This window comes from Lissotriton vulgaris, chromosome 2_2 (assembly GCF_964263255.1).
Source record: "Lissotriton vulgaris chromosome 2_2, aLisVul1.2, whole genome shotgun sequence".
NCBI lineage: Eukaryota > Metazoa > Chordata > Amphibia > Caudata > Salamandridae > Lissotriton > Lissotriton vulgaris.
The window spans coordinates 133,777,682-133,799,266 of record NC_141688.1 but is presented as its reverse complement, the minus strand read 5'-3'; the positions used below and the strand labels follow the sequence as shown (position 1 = coordinate 133,799,266).

At 47.0% G+C, this 21,585-nt stretch overlaps 1 protein-coding gene across 1 annotated transcript in view; it reads right to left on the bottom strand.

Annotated features, from left to right (window-relative positions):
- The window catches only part of KIF3A (kinesin family member 3A), a 332,918-nt gene that overhangs the window by 104,162 nt on the left and 207,171 nt on the right, over positions 1 to 21,585 (bottom strand). The window lies entirely within an intron of this gene.

Sequence of the window (21,585 nt, the reverse complement as noted above, 5' to 3'; positions counted from 1 at the left end):
CTAAATGAAAGCGTGTCCATCTGCCACTGACATTTAAATTTACTAAAAATATGTGAATATGCCCTAAATCCAAATGTAAATTTAATTTAGCTAAAAACTATTATTATTTTAAGTGAAATTAATGTTTTCATGTAAATCAAAACCCATGCTGAACAGTTTGTTTCGGCATTACTGTTTGCATGTCATATTTTTATCTTTTTGAAGGAAATGTACTACTTTTGAGTAGAGAAGTAGTCTAAAGCGTGATTTAACACATGCTGCTCGAAATGTGAACTTGGCGTGGTACAGACAGCTTCAGTGTGTTTCCTTGTTTTCTCTGTTTTGACATTATGCACTAGTTCTAGCTGTGGAAGGAAGCTGTAGTGAGTGCAGAGTAGTGAGTGTGAGTAGTGAGTGCAGAGTAGTGAGTGCAGAGTAGTGAGTGCAGAGTAGTGAGTGCAGAGTAGTGAGTGCAGAGTAGTGAGTGCTGAGTAGTGAGTGCAGAGTAGTGAGTAGTGAGTGCATAGTAGTGAGTAGTGAGTGCAGAGTAGTGAGTAGTGAGTGCAGAGTAGTGAGTAGTGAGTGCAGAGTAGTGAGTGCAGAGTAGTGAGTGCAGAGTAGTGAGTGCAGAGTGCAGAGTGCAGAGTAGTGAGTGCAGAGTAGTGAGTGCAGAGTAGTGAGTGCAGAGTAGTGAGTGCAGAGTAGTGAGTGCAGAGTAGTGAGTAGTGAGTGCAGAGTAGTGAGTGCAGAGTGCAGAGTAGTGAGTGCAGAGTGCAGAGTAGTGAGTGCAGAGTAGTGAGTGCAGAGTAGTGAGTGCAGAGTAGTGAGTGCAGAGTAGTGAGTGCAGAGTAGTGAGTGCAGAGTAGTGAGTGCAGAGTAGTGAGTGCAGAGTGCAGAGTAGTGAGTGCAGAGTAGTGAGTGCAGAGTAGTGAGTGCAGAGTAGTGAGTGCAGAGTAGTGAGTGCAGAGTAGTGAGTGCAGAGTGCAGAGTAGTGAGTGCAGAGTAGTGAGTGCAGAGTAGTGAGTGCAGAGTAGTGAGTGCAGAGTAGTGAGTGCAGAGTAGTGAGTGCAGAGTAGTGAGTGCAGAGTAGTGAGTGCAGAGTAGTGAGTGCAGAGTAGTGAGTAGTGAGTGCAGAGTAGTGAGTGCAGAGTGCAGAGTAGTGAGTGCAGAGTGCAGAGTAGTGAGTGCAGAGTGCAGAGTAGTGAGTGCAGAGTGCAGAGTAGTGAGTGCAGAGTAGTGAGTGCAGAGTAGTGAGTGCAGAGTAGTGAGTGCAGAGTAGTGAGTAGTGAGTAGTGAGTGCAGAGTAGTGAGTGCAGAGTGCAGAGTAGTGAGTGCAGAGTGCAGAGTAGTGAGTGCAGAGTGCAGAGTAGTGAGTGCAGAGTAGTGAGTGCAGAGTAGTGAGTGCAGAGTAGTGAGTGCAGAGTAGTGAGTGCAGAGTAGTGAGTGCAGAGTAGTGAGTGCAGAGTGCAGAGTAGTGAGTGCAGAGTGCAGAGTAGTGAGTGCAGAGTAGTGAGTGCAGAGTAGTGAGTGCAGAGTAGTGAGTGCAGAGTGCAGAGTAGTGAGTGCAGAGTGCAGAGTAGTGAGTGCAGAGTAGTGAGTGCAGAGTAGTGAGTGCAGAGTGCAGAGTAGTGAGTGCAGAGTGCAGAGTAGTGAGTGCAGAGTGCAGAGTAGTGAGTGCAGAGTAGTGAGTGCAGAGTGCAGAGTAGTGAGTGCAGAGTAGTGAGTGCAGAGTGCAGAGTAGTGAGTGCAGAGTAGTGAGTGCAGAGTAGTGAGTGCAGAGTAGTGAGTGCAGAGTAGTGAGTGCAGAGTAGTGAGTGCAGAGTAGTGAGTGCACAGTAGTGAGTGCAGAGTAGTGAGTGCAGAGTGCAGAGTAGTGAGTGCAGAGTGCAGAGTAGTGAGTGCAGAGTGCAGAGTAGTGAGTGCAGAGTAGTGAGTGCAGAGTAGTGAGTGCAGAGTAGTGAGTGCAGAGTAGTGAGTAGTGAGTAGTGAGTGCAGAGTAGTGAGTGCAGAGTGCAGAGTAGTGAGTGCAGAGTGCAGAGTAGTGAGTGCAGAGTGCAGAGTAGTGAGTGCAGAGTAGTGAGTGCAGAGTAGTGAGTGCAGAGTAGTGAGTGCAGAGTAGTGAGTGCAGAGTAGTGAGTGCAGAGTAGTGAGTGCAGAGTAGTGAGTGCAGAGTGCAGAGTAGTGAGTGCAGAGTGCAGAGTAGTGAGTGCAGAGTAGTGAGTGCAGAGTAGTGAGTGCAGAGTAGTGAGTGCAGAGTGCAGAGTAGTGAGTGCAGAGTGCAGAGTAGTGAGTGCAGAGTAGTGAGTGCAGAGTAGTGAGTGCAGAGTGCAGAGTAGTGAGTGCAGAGTGCAGAGTAGTGAGTGCAGAGTGCAGAGTAGTGAGTGCAGAGTAGTGAGTGCAGAGTGCAGAGTAGTGAGTGCAGAGTAGTGAGTGCAGAGTGCAGAGTAGTGAGTGCAGAGTAGTGAGTGCAGAGTAGTGAGTGCAGAGTAGTGAGTGCAGAGTAGTGAGTGCAGAGTAGTGAGTGCAGAGTAGTGAGTGCAGAGTAGTGAGTGCAGAGAGTAGTGAGTGCAGAGTAGTGAGTGCAGAGTAGTGAGTGCAGAGTAGTGAGTGCAGAGTAGTGAGTGCAGAGTAGTGAGTGCAGAGTAGTGAGTGCAGAGTGCAGAGTAGTGAGTGCAGAGTAGTGAGTGCAGAGTAGTGAGTAGTGAGTGCAGAGTAGTGAGTGCAGAGTGCAGAGTAGTGAGTGCAGAGTAGTGAGTGCAGAGTAGTGAGTGCAGAGTAGTGAGTAGTGAGTGCAGAGTAGTGAGTGCAGAGTGCAGAGTAGTGAGTGCAGAGTAGTGAGTGCAGAGTAGTGAGTGCAGAGTAGTGAGTGCAGAGTAGTGAGTGCAGAGTAGTGAGTGCAGAGTAGTGAGTGCAGAGTAGTGAGTGCAGAGTAGTGAGTGCAGAGTAGTGAGTGCAGAGTAGTGAGTGCAGAGTGCAGAGTAGTGAGTGCAGAGTAGTGAGTGCAGAGTAGTGAGTGCAGAGTAGTGAGTGCAGAGTAGTGAGTGCAGAGTAGTGAGTGCAGAGTAGTGAGTGCAGAGTAGTGAGTGCAGAGTAGTGAGTGCAGAGTGCAGAGTAGTGAGTGCAGAGTGCAGAGTAGTGAGTGCAGAGTAGTGAGTGCAGAGTAGTGAGTAGTGAGTGCAGAGTAGTGAGTGCAGAGTGCAGAGTAGTGAGTGCAGAGTGCAGAGTAGTGAGTGCAGAGTGCAGAGTAGTGAGTGCAGAGTGCAGAGTAGTGAGTGCAGAGTAGTGAGTGCAGAGTAGTGAGTAGTGAGTAGTGAGTGCAGAGTAGTGAGTGCAGAGTGCAGAGTAGTGAGTGCAGAGTGCAGAGTAGTGAGTGCAGAGTAGTGAGTGCAGAGTAGTGAGTGCAGAGTAGTGAGTGCAGAGTAGTGAGTGCAGAGCAGTGAGTGCAGAGTAGTGAGTGCAGAGTAGTGAGTGCAGAGTAGTGAGTAGTGAGTGCAGAGTAGTGAGTGCAGAGTGCAGAGTAGTGAGTGCAGAGTGCAGAGTAGTGAGTGCAGAGTAGTGAGTGCAGAGTAGTGAGTGCAGAGTAGTGAGTGCAGAGTGCAGAGTAGTGAGTGCAGAGTGCAGAGTAGTGAGTGCAGAGTAGTGAGTGCAGAGTAGTGAGTGCAGAGTGCAGAGTAGTGAGTGCAGAGTGTAGAGTAGTGAGTGCAGAGTGCAGAGTAGTGAGTGCAGAGTAGTGAGTGCAGAGTGCAGAGTAGTGAGTGCAGAGTGCAGAGTAGTGAGTGCAGAGTAGTGAGTGCAGAGTAGTGAGTGCAGAGTAGTGAGTGCAGAGTAGTGAGTGCAGAGTAGTGAGTGCAGAGTAGTGAGTGCAGAGTAGTGAGTGCAGAGTAGTGAGTGCAGAGTAGTGAGTGCAGAGTAGTGAGTGCAGAGTGCAGAGTAGTGAGTGCAGAGTAGTGAGTGCAGAGTAGTGAGTGCAGAGTAGTGAGTAGTGAGTGCAGAGTAGTGAGTGCAGAGTGCAGAGTAGTGAGTGCAGAGTGCAGAGTAGTGAGTGCAGAGTGCAGAGTAGTGAGTGCAGAGTAGTGAGTGCAGAGTAGTGAGTGCAGAGTAGTGAGTGCAGAGTAGTGAGTGCAGAGTAGTGAGTGCAGAGTAGTGAGTGCAGAGTAGTGAGTGCAGAGTAGTGAGTGCAGAGTAGTGAGTGCAGAGTGCAGAGTAGTGAGTGCAGAGTAGTGAGTGCAGAGTAGTGAGTGCAGAGTAGTGAGTGCAGAGTAGTGAGTGCAGAGTAGTGAGTGCAGAGTAGTGAGTGCAGAGTGCAGAGTAGTGAGTGCAGAGTAGTGAGTGCAGAGTAGTTAGTGCAGAGTAGTGAGTGCAGAGTAGTGAGTGCAGAGTAGTGAGTGCAGAGTAGTGAGTGCAGAGTAGTGAGTGCAGAGTAGTGAGTAGTGAGTGCAGAGTAGTGAGTGCAGAGTGCAGAGTAGTGAGTGCAGAGTGCAGAGTAGTGAGTGCAGAGTGCAGAGTAGTGAGTGCAGAGTAGTGAGTGCAGAGTAGTGAGTAGTGAGTAGTGAGTGCAGAGTAGTGAGTGCAGAGTGCAGAGTAGTGAGTGCAGAGTGCAGAGTAGTGAGTGCAGAGTAGTGAGTGCAGAGTAGTGAGTGCAGAGTAGTGAGTGCAGAGTAGTGAGTGCAGAGTAGTGAGTGCAGAGTAGTGAGTGCAGAGTAGTGAGTGCAGAGTAGTGAGTGCAGAGTAGTGAGTGCAGAGTAGTGAGTGCAGAGTAGTGAGTGCAGAGTAGTGAGTGCAGAGTGCAGAGTAGTGAGTGCAGAGTGCAGAGTAGTGAGTGCAGAGTAGTGAGTGCAGAGTAGTGAGTGCAGAGTAGTGAGTGCAGAGTAGTGAGTGCAGAGTAGTGAGTGCAGAGTAGTGAGTGCAGAGTGCAGAGTAGTGAGTGCAGAGTGCAGAGTAGTGAGTGCAGAGTAGTGAGTGCAGAGTAGTGAGTGCAGAGTAGTGAGTGCAGAGTAGTGAGTGCAGAGTGCAGAGTAGTGAGTGCAGAGTGCAGAGTAGTGAGTGCAGAGTGCAGGGTAGTGAGTGCAGAGTAGTGAGTGCAGAGTAGTGAGTGCAGAGTAGTGAGTGCAGAGTAGTGAGTGCAGAGTAGTGAGTGCAGAGTGCAGAGTAGTGAGTGCAGAGTAGTGAGTGCAGAGTAGTGAGTGCAGAGTAGTGAGTGCAGAGTAGTGAGTGCAGAGTAGTGAGTGCAGAGTAGTGAGTAGTGAGTGCAGAGTAGTGAGTGCAGAGTGCAGAGTAGTGAGTGCAGAGTGCAGAGTAGTGAGTGCAGAGTAGTGAGTGCAGAGTGCAGAGTAGTGAGTGCAGAGTGCAGAGTAGTGAGTGCAGAGTAGTGAGTGCAGAGTAGTGAGTGCAGAGTAGTGAGTGCAGAGTAGTGAGTGCAGAGTAGTGAGTGCAGAGTAGTGAGTAGTGAGTGCAGAGTAGTGAGTAGTGAGTGCAGAGTAGTGAGTGCAGAGTAGTGCATGCAGAGTGCAGAGTAGTGCGTGCAGAGTAGTGAGTGCAGAGTAGTGAGTGCAGAGTAGTGAGTGCAGAGTAGTGAGTGCAGAGTAGTGAGTGCAGAGTGCAGAGTAGTGAGTGCAGAGTAGTGAGTGCAGAGTAGTGAGTGCAGAGTAGTGAGTGCAGAGTAGTGAGTGCAGAGTGCAGAGTAGAGAGTGCAGAGTGCAGAGTAGTGAGTGCAGAGTGCAGAGTAGAGAGTGCAGAGTGCAGAGTAGTGAGTGCAGAGTGCAGAGTAGTGAGTGCAGAGTGCAGAGTAGTGAGTGCAGAGTGCAGAGTAGTGAGTGCAGAGTGGTGAGTGCAGAGTGCAGAGTAGTGAGTGCAGAGTAGTGAGTGCAGAGTAGTGAGTGCAGAGTAGTGAGTGCAGAGTAGTGAGTGCAGAGTAGTGAGTGCAGAGTAGTGAGTGTGCAGAGCAGTGAGTGCAGGTGCAGAGTGGTGTGTATTGGCAATGTAAATGACAATGCCATTTATTTATGATTTAAAGAAAAAAAAAGAAATGTCATGAGCAATGCCAATTGCTCTACTTTTAATGATGCCGAGACCATTGCATTGCAAATGCTTGTTTAAGTTTGTGTTTGAAAATGCCACTTTTAGAAAGTACAAAAACTAGGACTGACAGTCTTAGACAGAACCAGTACAACCTAAATGCACTCAACTGTGTGCTGAACAAATTTTAAGACAAAAATGTATTATTTCGTGAATTCAGATTGCATACACATTTTTCGTTGTGAAAGAACATGATCTTTTCAAATTTTCCCAGAAGATATCATAACGTCAACAAATTTCACTCTTCATGCTTCTTGTTAATTCAATCATAGTTTCAAAATAGTTCATGAAAAATCCAAAACTTGAATGGACAAATCAGTTGTGGATTATATCACTCCCAACGCAATAAGGCTGTAAAATTTTACCCTTCGTCAGGGGAAATCTATAAGTAAATCATATTGACATTCAGTGGGTTATACAAAAACTAGTGACATGAATATAGCTGGCCTGCACAATCCAGTGAGGTCTGTGTGACTAATGACTACTCAATGAGATTCTTAGCTCCCCATGCTCTTAAATAGACACATCCAGTTTAATCCTAAAAAGGAAGGGGGGGGGGGGGGGGGTAAAAGAGATAATAGAATAGATTCCACAGGACAGTGAGTGCAGAAACAAACTAAAACAAAACTGTGCCTAGTCTAAAAATGTGTCATCTTGAAGCCTTGTTCACATTCGACTGCTAACTGGTGACCGTGAAGTACTTTAAGAATCACCCAGGAGTGTGCACGACCGTGCAAAGATGAACAGCATGCCTACAGCATCCGGTAAGTTCATAAACATACTTCCACGCTACTGAACTGAAAAATGTAAGTTCACAGGACGGACGCGAAACTTCGCGCCTGCTTCCAGTGACCACTGTTATCCAAGTTCGAATAAATCCATGCTTCGTAACTCTAGAATCAAGACTGGGGTCGTGATCTGGAAGCAGCAAAGTAAACTGTGAGCTACAGAAATAATACCCTAAACAATGACCGTGTCGGTTTTAAAGAAATAATAATCTAATTGAAAGTATCTCTGTGAGCTTCTTTGATCTCTTGTATGCAAGGAGTAGTTCACGGGGAATGGTGAAGCAAGCTTTTATTTGGCAGTTTGTGCTTTCTCGGTTTGTTATATTTGTACAGAGAAGAATGAGGTGATTGAACAGCAGAGGACTTTCGTTACTAATATCGCCGATATCTCTTGCATGAAGTCAGGAAGAACCTAGCCAGACACTGCAATTTTATTTGATACAGGTGATTCAAGGCACTTAGATTATTGTTTGTTTAAAACCGACATGGTTATTGTTTAAGGTATTATTTCTGATGCTCATAGAATAAAAAGTCCAGTGAGTCCCAAACTAGTTGACAGAGGCGAAAGCAGATAATACTAACGCTCTATTTGTGGTAGTGTGGGTGTGCAGTTAGGCCTATATAGGAGGCTAGTGCTAAGCATTTGTTGTACTCACAGAGGCAATAAATGAGACACATTTAAAGAATAAATCAAGACTAATTTGCAATAATAACACGTATTTGATATATATATTTTCAAACCTAAAACTTTGTTCACAGGTAAGTTCTTAATTTCTTATAAATTATTAAAGTTCGCGAAATAGTTCACAGTTGTGCACATTTATGCACAATGTATCTCTAAGGGAGGAAATGGAAAAAATGTATAAAAAAAAAAAATTCACAGGCGGTTCTAGGGGTTCACCTTTTACAGTCGGAGTTGTAACCCACCAAACTTCAAGAGGCCACCAGCAATTTGTCTGGAGGGTCCCTGATTTGTCTAGGACCAGAGGGGTGCTGGTAGCTGGTCCGCTACGAAGAAAGGGGGAAAGGAAGACGGGGGGGGGAGACACACCTAGAAACAGGTTGAAAATGGAGACTTATAGGCAACTCTAAGAGCTCCAAATGGGGGCTAATGTTGCAAAGGCCTTTGGCGCACAGGAGCACAGCTGGTTCGGTTCCCAGGCTGGGTGGTTGCAGAGCATGTTTGTCAGCCGGGCTCTGTGTGCAAATGCGGTCTTTGAGGTCTGGGGCAATCAGCTCGCAAGGACGATTTCAGGACTGTTGGGCCACTAAAGTAGTAGGACTCAGGCATCCTTACGTCCCTCGATCGGTGCTTGCTTCCTGGGAAGATGGAGTCTGGCAAGGACTCCGTCGGTCAGTGTTGGTTGCAGGGTGTCTGGTACCCCGGGGATTGGTACAGCACGGCTCCAGTCGGTCTTGGTGTCATCTCACTCGGTGGAGAGACAGCGTTGACTTTCCAGAGCAAGAGTACTTCTTCCTGGACTGTAGCGGAGTCAGTCATGCCAGGGGGCAGCAATTCGGTAAACCGGACTCTGCAGGTTCGGTGCCTGCAGGCTGCAGGAGAGTAGCTCCTCTACTCCAAGGGAGTTTTTTGGCAATTGGCAAAGGCCTGGAGTTCCTCCGTGGTTCTTAGAGGGCTTGCAGTTGCAGGACAAGACATTTCACCACGATGGGCGAATGATGAAGCAGCAGACAGGGTTTCGCACCAAATGTCCCCATAAGGCACTCAGTTCTCGGGTTCAGCATTCCTTCTATGTCTGTTTCTTCTTTAGGTCATTGAATCTGTAGTTCCAGGTCGAGGGGCGCCACCTAAATGCTCAATATAGGGGTGTTAAGGGGAATACCATGTAACAAGGAATTGGCTACTTACCTTAGGGTAACTACACTTTCTATTTTACCTATTTCTGTGGGAAGTGGGTATAACCCTGAACCTGAATAGGCTAAGTCTCTCTAACACAAGATTGAGGACTTGGAAAAGTGGGATCCACATCAGCCGCTCCACATAAGAGGTGGTGCTGGCTAGGTGTAGGTCCAAATGCTAAAGTCACTAATTTTCTCACCGGTACGCCTGCCAAAAAGTAGGGTCAGGATAGGGGTGTTGGCACCTTCTACTATCTGAAGAGGCTGGGGTCGCATTTCAAAGGTGGCATTGCCTTTGAAGCTGCCTGCCCTGGAAGGCATTTCCTGCTTGGACGATGTGTGAATACCTCCACACATAGCAGGCTGTGTTCCCAGCCTCAGCGAGCAAAGGCTATCTCTCTCCTGAAGGCCAGAAACATGTCTAGTAATGACAAGCTGGCGGAGACAAGTAGGCAACCACACTAGAAGTCGGTAGGTTTTCAGGGGTCACCTTTAATGTGCCCCCTGAGTGCATGTTAATAAATCTGACACTGGCATCAGTGTAGGTTTATTAAAAAGAGATGTTTGGTACCAAACATCTTGGGGTACAGTGAAGCCATCATGGAGCTGGGGACTTCATAATGAAGATTGCCCAGCCCTTGTACTCGGGATGGCTTCTCTGTTCACTTACAATGTCTAAGAATAGACTTGGGCATCGCAAGGTCAATCTGTTTGGCCATTTAAGGCCGCCTAAAGAGGCGGCTCACCTGTATCTCATGCCATGTCTGTAGGCATTGCAAACAGGGATGTGTGCCATGTCAACTATTTGCAGACACAGCTTGCAATGGCAGTGTGCATGATCTTGGTGATGGGGGTGCCTAGGGTGATAATTTGTGCTGCAGCCCTTTGGACCCTCTTCAGCCCCAATGCCCTAGAAACCAGGAGTGCCATTTACTAAGAACAAGGGGGCAGAAATTGTGCTAATTGTGGAACAATGGTACACTTTTGGGTAGGATCTCTGGCACGGAGGACCTGGTTAGCAGAGACCCAGTGAACTTTACAATCAAAATCTCATCAGGGATTAGGCAAAGAGAGGGGCTGACCAAAAAGGGGCACATTACTACATGGAGATTCTAATTACGTACCATGTCCTGAAGCCCACCCTGCCATAGTAGAGATGCACTTCTCCATTGAACGCGGTAAATGGGGGACCTTGGAAGTGGGTAATGAGTATTTTGAAGGGAGTATAGCAACTGGTGTAATGCAATCATTTTATGGAGGGCCGTCCGCCCTAATAAAGATAGGGGGAGCACTTTCCACCGTTCTGCGTCCTTCTGGAAGTTGGGCACTATCCACCCAAAGTTACGGTGATGGTACACTTCTCTATGAGGTGCCAAATATTCCAAGGTATCTAAAACCCTTCAGGCTTCCGGGTAGGGAAGTCCAGGTGTGTATGGTTCCTGGTAAAAAGATTGTGATTTTATCCTAGTTAATTTTACATCCCAAGTGTTGCTCTAATGCTTCCAGTGTTTGGAATTGAGTGGGCATAGTCGTCCTAAGTTATATACAAGAGGATGTCTGCATATAGGGAAATATTTTCCTCTGTCGTAATTGGGAGTAATCTGGAATCCATTGATTGTTTTATATTTTGTCAAATATTTTTATTGATATTTTCATAAGAGAAACATTGCTTGGAAAAACATTTAGATTGACTTCATTTCATGTGTTGTTAGACATTGGGAATTACAGTAATTTCTCTGAATTGACATCTTTCTATTACATAGTACAATCGCTATTACAGACAATATCACTCTGGTTCGCATGTCCTTTCCCATGAAGATACATCTCCTTCCTGTTGCGTATTGGTGTATTAACTAGCGGTTACGGTGCTGAACTCATAAATGGGGAGTGAAACTGGGGTAGTGATCGCGAGGTCTCAGATATACGAGTCAAACGGAACGTCGGGCTACTGTGCTGGCTGTCTGTGGGTGTGGCTAATTTCTGCAGGTTAGGGCCTGTCTTTTCGTTACCGTCTGTCTAGGTGTCTTAAATTGTATGCGGTTAAGTTGCCGTGCGTCGTTGCACAGTTGGAGCAGTGGGAGAAATAGTATGCATGCTTTCGGTTTGGGCCTGTGGTTGCGGATCTGCCGGGACGTGCGATGTAGCGTCTGGGTCGTCGCATGTCAGTTGTTGTTTGAATTGGTGTGACAGTAAGGTCCACTCCATGGATATGGGGTGTTTGCGTGTCCCATTGACTTCCTCCTCCCTTAGTGATATCTCATCCGCTGCTGCTCATTTGTGCACTGCTCCTACCCATGCTGCTATCGGGGGTCCTGTTGGGGCTTGCCAGTGCATTGCTATTCCCCTTTTGGCTCGCAGTAGTGCCAGTGATGCAAAGCGGATAAGTACTTTGTGCTGCTTCCGCCTTCGGAATATTCAAAGTGCACAGGCCTCCCATGTGTCCATGTTAGTTAGACCCGTGAGGTCTCTGAGTGTCTCGTGGATAGTATGCCAATATGGCTATATTGAAGGGCAGTTCCAAAACATGTGATAAAAGTCCGCGTCCGGTGACTGACATCTAGGGCACAGAAACTGGTTGGCTAGGTAAAACGGCTGGAGATGCGCTGGCGTTTGACATGCTCTGTGTAAGATATAAAATTATATATTTTTGAAACAAGTGTTTCGGGACACCTTCTAGGGGTATTTGAGTGCTGTCTCCCATTCTTTGTTGTGTAGTTGGCGCCCCAGTTTTTCCTCCCATGTTGCTCGCAGCGCATCTAGGGGTTTGTTTAAAAGCTCTCGAATGGCTTTATATAGCCATGTGACCAGGTGTCGACCCGGTCCCATGTGCATGATTGTGTGGATAACCGGATGGGTTGCCGGTTCTACTTCGGACAAGTCATGATATGGACGATCGCTTTCTAATCTGGAATCCTTTGATACCAGGGTGTGTACGGATGTTATATGCCAGGGATACTACAGAGAGTGCATAAAGAAGAGGTGACTGGGGCAACTCCTCAAGTTCCCTCTTCTAATTGGGAACTCCGAAGACCGCCTACCATCAACCTTTACAGTTGCTATTGGGTCATGATAAATTATTGATGTCCATTTTCTACATTTCGGCTCAAATCTGAATTTGAGGTGTGTACAGGCCAAAAATGGCCAATGTAGTACGCCAAACACTTTCTCAGCATCTAACGACAAAAAAGTGGTGGGGGTGTTCAGTCTTTGACTACCGTTATCCAGCTGTGCGTCAGAAGTAGATTCAGCCGGGTAGCACGACCCAGAATAAATCCAAACTGGTCATTGTAAATGAGGGGTGAGATGACCTGCAATAAGCATGTTGCCAGTATTGTGGCCAGGATTTAAACTTTGGTATTTAATAGTGAGATTGGGCAGTATGATTCACACCTGTGTCTGGGTTTGCCTTCCTTGTGCAAAACCGATATCGTGGCTGTTCGGAGGGCTGGGGGGAGAGTGTCTGTTTGAACTACTTCTTGATAGAAGTTCAGCAGGTGGGATCCCAATAGATTTAGGTAGCACTTATAAAATTCAGCAGGGATGCTGTTAGGTCCCAAGGTTTTACCATCCTTAGTTTACAGACAGCGTCCTGCACCTCAGAGAGCGTGAGGTCTCCTTCCAATGCCTCCACAGTGTCGGCCTAGAGCACTGGGGTTGAGATGCCAGCCAGATATTGAGCAATTTCTGTGGGACTGCTGACGGGACAGGCCTCATAGAACGACCTATAGTAATTAGCAAATACCCGAATGACCTGTGTTGTGAGTTACTCCCTCACTGTCCCAGATAGTCCGCACGCACATGGCTTCTATCACTTTTTTTACTGAGCCAGGCAAGAAGTTTTCCAGGCTTTTCACCTATGTCAGAAAACCGGTGTGGCATCTCCAGCATGTGTTTTGGACTTGCTTTGTGCCAGGTTGCAATACTCTGTGCTTACGGACCCAAGCTGTCTAAAAGAACAGGGGGTTCGGTGCATCAACTGACTGCTCCTCAAGTTGGAAGATCGGACTTTCTAGGTGCTCTAGTTTTGCTACACCCACTTCTTTTTTTGGGAAATCAGGTTTTGATCCCTATTTCTCAGAATTGTTTTATAGGTTTCCCATAATTTAACTCTGGAAGTAACTCTCGGTTTTCCACACAGAAGAGTTTGCATCTGTTCTAAGACCTCAGTCTATCTCCTTATCCCGCAGGTCCCAGGCATTTAGTTTCTACCCTGTAGTGTGAGGGATAGGTTTTGTTCCCGGCCTAACAAGGACAGGAGAGTGGATCAGATAATCACCCGGCTAGATAGTCTGCCTGAGCTACTCCTCCCACCTCACCATCGGTACAAATATATAATCCAGTCAGGAATTCATTTTATGGGCCCCTGGGAAGTAGGAGTATTGTCAGTGTTGTGTGTTTCGGCACCACTGTAAGTCCGACAGTCCCAGTTTATGCAGAAAGCGGGCCAATGGGTGGTTTGTGGAGTCACCTCGCATGTCTTGGATCGATCTAGTGGTATGTGTATTATATAATTAAAATCCCCTCAGGGCGTATACCCATATCAGGGTAACTTCACATCATCCTTAAGTTCTCCTTACTTCGTGATATCTACCCTGTGGGGCATTCCATCTATGGGCGACCGTAAAGGGGAGAGGTTTTTTATCAATATTGTCACTCCCCAGAAGTGTATCCTGTGTGGGTCAGGGCTGTATATGTCTTCTGCCCTAAAAATCGGCACTGGGTACCCTGCAAGTGCGTCTCCTGTAGTATTACTATGTCAAGTTGCATGCGCTTAACATAATGTGCCACCAACCCTCACTTGATTTTATTTCCTAGCTAATTAACGTTCCAAGTGAACACACAAAGACTTGTTCCTTCTACAGTGGTGGTCATTGCCATGGTGAACTTCTGGAGTGTTGCCTGCCGTTGCCTAGATGTCCCACTTCGCTTATGTCTTGCTGCGTTCATACGAAACCTCCAAAAACATTCTTGCTCAAAACAAAAAAGAAATCAAATAACATCCCTTCCTCCAAACTAATCTCTCCCCAGTCACCCTGCAGCACTTACCAACTTCATTGTTTAACAACTGTGTGCAAGAAGATAAGGAGAGCTGTTGCCTGCCTACTCTTAAAACCTGAACACTAAGAAAAAGAACAAGGAAAGTAAATTCAAAAGAGAAAAGAAAACAAAACTGTAGTAAATGATGGAATGGAGATACTCTAGGTTCAGGTAGTGTCTCCCAGGGGTGCCATGGACAACTGAAGTATGTCCATTGCTACGATCTCCTGCTTACAGTTGCCAGTTCAAGTGACTTGTTGCCCTGACTCAAGAGGTGGAATTTGTGACTGCTGCCCTTGGTCATCCATATCGTGCTCAAGTGCCGCTATTTCCACTAAAAGTGGCTGCGTGCCCTTTGACTTTGAAGATAGTTAGTCTTACCCTATTTTCGATGGGGTGGTCTTTAATAGTTTGAATCTCAGTCTTCCCTGAAGTCTGTCTGCGTTCTCCCTCTGTGTCTGGGGGACCGTCTCCTGTCATGGCCTGACACCTTTATAGGGTATGGGGTTCTCCTGCTATCATGTGTAAGGTTGTTGCGTCTTCTCCCTTGCCTTTGCTGTCCATCCTTTGGTCCAGCATGGTGATCCCTGAGTGTACGTTGTCCTGATCCTGTTCCAGTCTGTGGTGGAAGTGGGGCCATTCCTGCAGTCAGGTCCAGGCAGTGTTTGAAAGAAGATAGACCTACTCTGGTGAATAACCTTGAGCTTTGCTGGAAATAGGAGCATATATTGTAGTTGGAGGGCTCTTAATTTTGTCTTTACGGAATCAAATGTGCGGGCCCCGGTGCTGGACCCCTTGGCTACAGTCGAGCAACAGCATGATTTTTTTAGTTATACCGTATTCCCCTTTGAGATGTGTCTCTAGGAGGATCATATCTCAGTCTAAGAAGTTGGGGAACTTCGCTATAATGAGCTGAGGAGGAATTCCTGGGGACGGTGTATCACCCAGGGCTAGGGCTCTCTGTGTCTATTACATTAAATAGCATGCTGAAAATTGATAAGAGGGGAGACTGTCCTTCAGCCAGTTCGTCAAGAACATATTTGTATGGCTACATTCAACCCGCTCCGGAAAGTCTAAGAGGAGGTTGTTTCTTTGTGCTAGATTTTCCACATCCTCAAGATGCCACACAACATCTTTGTTGGTGCTGCGGAACTTCTCCACCCCTTTCTTGAGGTCTTGAACCACATTCTCCATTTCTGAAAGTCTAATTTTAGCCACCTTCACCCTCTCGTAAACATTGCACCAATCATGGTGCAGGAGGGAGGCCTCCGAGGATACCAGCAGTATCTTGCCCTTCAGCACCTCTCTGGATGACTGGATTACCTGTAGCAGTGTAGCGTTATTTGGCATATGGTGTAGATCTTCCTAAGGGTCAGCCAACGTGCCAACAACCTTGGAATAGCGGTCCATCTTGCCCTGGCAGGGTGCTTTGTGTCTTTGTCTTTCACCTTGGCTGGCAGTCCACTAGGCACACCAGTGATTGGGGGAGGGCTCTTTGGCAATCAGTAAGGAGAATCAAAAGAAGAGGTGTCTTGTGTTGGTCAGATGTCATCTGATGCTTATTGGGGGAAAGGTACCCCTATATCCATAGGCCAGTATGGTGATCGGTCAACCCCTAGGGGCACTATCCTTGCAATGTAGGGCCCAGGCAGTGCATCACTGATATCCCAGATGGTTTTTCCTAGCTCAACCAGACTCTTGCTCAGAATCTCTGCTTAGTCCCGCCAGGACCCAGAGGGCAAAGGTGCTCTGACCCACTCACAGGCTGTCCAAATTCTGGCACTCATGCGTGCTCCCTGCAGTGTGTGTGTGCAGTGCCATTATTGCAGGGCCTCGTGTCCTATCTTATGGCGCTGTATAGCTCTTAACTCGGGTGGTTTATTCACAGCCTCGGCCCCAGTAATGGTGCTGCGGACCACAAAAAATAATGCTCTGCCAGTTTCGCAGCGGGTTCCCCTCTGCCAGTTCGAGTTTGTCCCCCAAGGCGTTTGACCACCAGACAGGTCTGGGCCCCTCAGCGCAGCCATGCAATCCCAAGGCCCCACCTCACATCCTGTCCCTGTTCCACAGAGCTGGGTTTCAATCTCACAGGCACTGGCGCTCGCATTACCCAGTGGTAAGGGCAGGTTTCAGGCACAGGCACCAAGCCACCGGACCCAGCACCCCCTGCAAGGGCCGTCCCGTCTCTCGATCTCCGAGGAGGCACACTCCCTACGCTGGGGATGTAGAGCTGCTGCTTCGATGATAGTTCCGGGACTCAGCAGTAGTCCTGGTCATAGTCTCTTTGGGGTCCAATCGGGTCCCAGAGGTCATAGCCTGCTTGCCTTCTGTCAGGTTCTATGAGTACACGCTTCCCTCCAACAGCTCTCAGCCAGGTGTGGCATTGCTACAGCAGCCCGCGTGTCTCAGACGGTCCCGCATAGGTCCGACTTCTGGTGTTTTCTAGCCGCAGCCACGGCAGAGACGTAGGCCACAGTCGGCCAAGCGGGGAGGATCTGGCCCCTTGGGCGGTTTTCGAGTGGGCTTCCTCTGCTGGTCCAGGGGTGCACCCCAAGGCTTATTCTCACCATAAATTATCCTGTTGCTTAAGCGCCACCAAGTGTTCTTAGGTCTGCATCTGCACACCGCTTTCTTTTCGAAGCAAGGTACAGTTTTACCATATAGTGCTTCAGGCCCATTGTTCCCACATCCGAAGCATGAGAGTCTTGAATGTCCTTGCCAGCCAATAGTTAAGTGTGCTCTAAATTGTCCATACTGCCTTGAGCATTCACTGAGACAGTAGGCCTCATGCCAGTCTACAAAATTAGATTTCTCTCTCCTGTGAAGGCCACAAACCTCAGTTCACTGCTTTTCAGATAAACAAGTCAGTGAGACCCTGCCCACTGCTCGCACATCTTACTGAACATGGGAGGATGTAGCAATAATGAGATGCATTTGTAATCCAGAAGAACAAGATGGGCTAAGAGCCGGTGTGAGGGCTAACCGGTACTTTCCGACCCTTCTCGACTGATGTTTTGCTAGCTTTGGAAACTAAGTCAGACACATGGCTTAAAATAAAAAATAACCTTTCAATGCACTATGTACCTTATAAGTAGCTACTGCTTTGAAGATTTTCAGAGAAGTGGCGCAAATTGTTTTTGATAAAATGTCCAGCTTTTGTTATGTTCCGAGGTGAAAAGCCAGCTAATGTTTACATTTTGCGGTCAACAGTTCCTCATTAAAACTGTATAAAACGGACTACCCACTGACCAGCTCATGGATCACCTCATGCAGTGTAATTCAAGATGAGGTTTTCCCACCTAGCTGTTTGATGTATTGATTGATTTACCATTAGATAAGGTTATACTGCCACACTGCACTTTGACTTTCAATATCTCTCTCTATTTGAATTGCTGTGATTTTACACTTGCCATACTGCATGTTTTTACTCTCAATCAGTGATGTGTCTTTGACACTTGTTACTTGCTATATTGTATGGTGCTATTTTTGATTAACACTTATTACTTGCTTGTTTAAATTAAGTGCCACTCCTGACTCAATTCCTGCTTTTCAGAAGTGCATCTTGTTATTTCAGATAACACATTCATTGTTCGTTCCTGTGGGTAAAAACCATCCTGTAACGGGCCTCGGCGATGTGGTCCTTGCGACCCCTGTGGCGACAGCAAGCCCTGCTGGGCACAGGCACCTATGAGGGCTGATCCGTCTCTCTAACTCCTGGGGGTGGAGCGGGGGGATCTCACCGTCTTAGCACTGGTGTATGTATTTAGCCTGGCCAGTCGGCCATTCACTCAGCATATACTACGATCTTACATCTTCGTGGACGGTCAGAGTTCTGGGTAAAACCGATTTTGGATTACGGCGACCCCAGGGCCTGGAGTCAGTAGCCGGCACTTCAGGACAGCAACGCCATCCTTTTATAAACAGGGTATTGCTGAATGTCACTCGTGGATGCAGAATAATGGCCAGATCAGTCTTTTGTAGCCGGAAAACGCGGCTACCCAGCCATGGTGTCAGCCACGCCAACCCTCTGGTTTCATTTTTAATACAATAAGGCCCTCAACTGATACCAGACCTATGTTAACACTGGATCAAGGAGGATACGTATAAGACGAGGTGCCAGTACATATGCCATAGATCCCACAAGGTCAGGTATTTCAAGTGCAGAATGGCGGACGCCTACAGAAAAGAAAGCATCCCAAATGGCACTGCTGCTCGAAAGTCAAAGAGAAGGGTGAAATCAGACTTCTTAAGGGGGTGGGGTCTGAAACCACTCTAAATTCATCCTGTTAGAGAGGAGGAGAAAAGGGCAAGGTCACTAAAAGAAGTGGGTTTTCTTCACCTACATTAAAGGAGATCCTTTGCAACACCACAATGGGAACAAGTTGGAAGATAGGACCTTTACCCCGACCAAATCCATTCTCCCTATACATGCAAGATGTTAGATAGATTCTGAGGAAATGAGTCTTGGTTGACTAGAGGAGAACACATTGTCCTTAAACTGATCGAATATGTTCTCCCCAATCAGGTGCCTGGACCCAGGAACGTCTCTGGTCTGTGTTAGGCTCATGATTAAGCAGGGAAAACAGGTTCAGTGTTAACTTGCAACAATGGAATTGGACCCATGTTTTTTCATGTAAGAAACCAGGTAGCGTGAGAAAACAGGTAGCGGACTAGAAAAGGAAATAGTTACTCTACAAGACTTTGCATTGAGAAGCGACGAGCTGGGAGGGCTACTACCAGGACTAAGGAAGGATGGGTGTGGACTGGATGTATTTTCCCTATATTATACTTGAAAACATACAAGAAAAAACCCTATAAACTCCTACCTTGGCGTTTGGCCCTTCCTAAGAAAGCTTGCAGGGACAAATCATGTCGCCAACGAACAGAAAAGAGTCGCACAAGCTCCTTTTGGGAAGAATATCGAAATTAGGTAATTTGACCTAGTTAGATTTTCGTGTTTTTTTGAGCCAGAAATAGCTCCATCTTTAGCTTTCCAATTCTTACTTTAGCACAAGTATCCCTACTAAGAAAAAATCTTATGCAATCAGAGCAGTTTGGATTCAAGATAATTTAAGAGCAATTGGGTAATGAAACATCCTGTCTCTGATACAGCGAAAGTGGAAATGGCAAAGAAGAACAACCTCACTGATTCCAAAGATACTGAGCATGGCCACAATGGGAGATTTTGAGAAAGTGAATTATTAGTTGGAGTGGAAGGCAGTTCAACCTTGGCTTGCTATGGAACAGAGCAGGCAGGTTTTACTTAGGAAAATGGGTAAAGCATTATAAGTGCCTAAACAGTTAAAAAGATGAAGACAATACAACAAAAATCTCAATCCAATGATAAAACAGCGTACAGCATAATAAAAAAATTACACCAAACAACACAATCCAATAAGTAGAACCAATAATTTTACTTTTAAAAATGTTCACTGAAAACAGCAGAAAAAGCGCTAAGCTCTAATCGCGGTCATCTGGTTGCGCTTTACTGGTACCCAGAACCAAGTTACGGCTAACTGCGAAGGAGGGTGGCTCAGATACACAGACCAGATTCGTACCAGTGAAAAAGTTACCTCACAGCATCGGCAGTTTTCAGTGAAGCATGCAATTCATCTTAAGAACAACTAGATGTTGACAGGATAGAGCCTCGACAAAACTATTGGTTTTAGGCAAATAAAGCGCTAGCGGGAGAAATTCAACTTTTCTTGCCCCACTGGTCTTTGGCGGACATCTGTTCACCTTCAACAGCAGTGCCGATGAAGCTGCAGTGAGGAACCACAAATGACTCTTAGTCAATAGGTTCCAGCATCAAAAGAATGTTGTGGAAGCTATAGAGAAATCAGGCCGAGCTGCAGTGCGTCTTCATCAGACCGGCTGGGCAGACTGGCCCGGTCTCCTGATGGGTCTCCAGGTAAAATGTTTATAGAAAGTTTCTAACTCCCTGGATTTCCAGGATGTTAGTAAGGGGACTCTTTGACACCACCAAATATCCATGGCCTGAAGAACAGAATTTGGGGGCTCATGACTCTCTCCAGCAGAGACCCCCAGCAGGGTCCAAGGCAGGTGCAGCTGGAACTAGCCAGCTGGACTCTTCAGGAAAAGGGGGGCTTTTAGCAAGTTGTTGTGTCCCTTTATCTTAAAAGGTGGTCAGCCAACTGACCCTTGGTGTCCACTTCTTTGTCCTGGGTACAAGTGGCAGCAAGTCCAGAGTCTCAGGTCCTACAGCAGGTGCAGTCCTTCTTCTGTTTTCCACAGGTTAGAACATTATGTTTTTTCCTCAGTCATTCATTATAATAATATTGCTAAAAAGGATTTGTCTTTGGAGCCGTTTCCTTGGCAGAAATGACCTTCTTAAATGTAATATTGAATCCCAATGCTTTTGTATTTAACAGCTAACACCGCTACAGTAAAAATAGCTTTTAGGGCCTTGTCAGTGTAAGACTATATCTAACCCTTTAAGTGCGGGAGCCGGCAAATGACTAACACCCACACTACCTCCCCAGTGCATCTGTCAGACACTGTGTGCACCAGAAGGAGTCTTTTGTTTTATTTTAAGCTCAGGCTGCCCAGAAAAGCTTCCTGGGCAGCCTGTGTGTATTTTTGTTTTCATTGCTATAAAGACGATCAGTGCACAAGGCGCTCTGCCCTCATCACAGCAACGTGAAGGTAAAACAAGCTTGTTTTAGTTTCATTGCATTAGTGCTCGGGGGATAGTTCGGCCCCCAGAGCAGTAATTGATTTAGGAAAAGTATCATTGGAAAGAGGAGTATCTTCTCTTTCAAATGATATCCCTGTTTGGGGATCGCCAGAGAAGAGCTACCCCCAAGCAAGAATCCACCCACTAGGCCCTATGGGTTGGGACATGGTGGAGTGATTCCTTAGGTTAGGGCTTCTGGTCCCACACCACCGCCAATTCTTCCATTCTTTCTTGCAACCCCCCCCCCCCCCCCCCACCCCCACCCTCCACCTCTGGAACAGATAGAGGTGTTTACCTCTGATCTGGGGGGAGAGGGGTGATAATAAGGCCACCAGACACCAGAGTGTGGGGACGGGCACCCACTCGAAAAAGGCGTCAGTCTTTCTGTCCCACCCACCTCCACCCAGGGACATTTTGCAAAAGATATGTCCAGGAGTGAGCGTTGCTATGCCCCACCCTAAAATGGCACAAACAGTCTTTCTGCCACCTTGGGCAGTGGTTGGGAGCAATTACACCCAGTTTGTCCCCTAGTGAGGCAAAAAGCTCACTAAAGACCATGGACTGCATTTGTGCAGTGTTTATTTTGGGAAGGGGTGGTGAGCAGCTCCAGAGGGCATGGGCCCATGCTCTCTCACCCCACTACCCAATAGACTTTCTGCCCTCTGGGGGGAATGGCTAGGGGTAGTTACCCTAATCTGCTCCACGGGGAAAGGGAGGGGGACAGAAAGCCCACTAAACTTCAGGGATTTTAAAACAGAGTCAAAACCTAAAACAAGCATTTGCAATGCAATAGGTCTCGCATTAGGAAAGTGTGAACTATTGGTATTGTAAATGACAATTTTTTAAAATATGTGTAAGCTTTGAAAATATATAAATTAATAGCATTATTTATTCACAAAGCCAATAGCTTACACTTTCCTAATGCGAGTCCTATTGGCTATGGCAATGCTTGTTGGTAGCAAGCAAGGACAGTGCTGTTGTGGTGCTGAGTGATGATGTGGTTGGGCTGAGTGATGTGGTGGTGTATTAGAGTGAAGTGGTGGTGTATTACAGTGATGTGGTGGTGTCCCAGAGTGATGTGGTGGTGTCCCAGGGTGATGTGGTGGTGTCACAGGGTGATGTGGTGGTGTCCCCGAGTGATGTGGTGGT